The following is a 718-nucleotide window of genomic DNA, read 5'->3' on the forward strand; positions in this document are numbered from 1 at the left end:
GTAACTGTATGTAATTGATAAATACAGTAAGGAATCATTTTTACAATTTGGCTGAGCTGTAAATTTTGGAGTGGAAGCCATGATTATAATATGCAACAGATCAATTCTTAAGAGAGAGAAATGCTGGCACTAAAAATAAATAATTCCCCATCACATAAAACTTGAAGACAAATAAACAGAACTGCTTAAAAGCCAGACTTCCTATTAAATCACTCAAATTCTATTAATGGAAAGCCAGGATAAAGAACAAAATATTGCCCTCTTTAAATTATTCCGACATCAGATTCAACTAAGATTTCCACCCCACCCCCCCAAAAAAAGAAACACTGCCAATTAAATACTATCACTCTTCCTCATCATGTGAGCTTTGGCTCCTAAATCTTTGAAACTACTTTAAAGGAAATCACTGCTAAATGGACATATCAAAATATACAATCAAGGAGCAAAGAATATCAGTTAGATTAGAAAATCACTCAATCTTTTTTAGCTCTGATTCTTTTTTTAACATATGTTCTTAACACCTTCCTTTGAAGTGAAGTGTTGAATGATTGAAAGTAAGATAATCAATTATCATGTGGCAGGTTAGAAGAATCCCTTCTGGTCTTCCAGGGTCTTATTTTCAATCAGGAATGAAAGCATTTGAATCAGTTCTTTGTCCTGATGTAAAATAGAAGAGTCCTTTCCTCACTCAACTCCATAAGCTCCCCTGCCCTTAACC

The sequence above is a fragment of the Bos taurus genome, chromosome 17, assembly GCF_002263795.3.
Source record: "Bos taurus isolate L1 Dominette 01449 registration number 42190680 breed Hereford chromosome 17, ARS-UCD2.0, whole genome shotgun sequence".
Taxonomy (NCBI): domain Eukaryota; kingdom Metazoa; phylum Chordata; class Mammalia; order Artiodactyla; family Bovidae; genus Bos; species Bos taurus.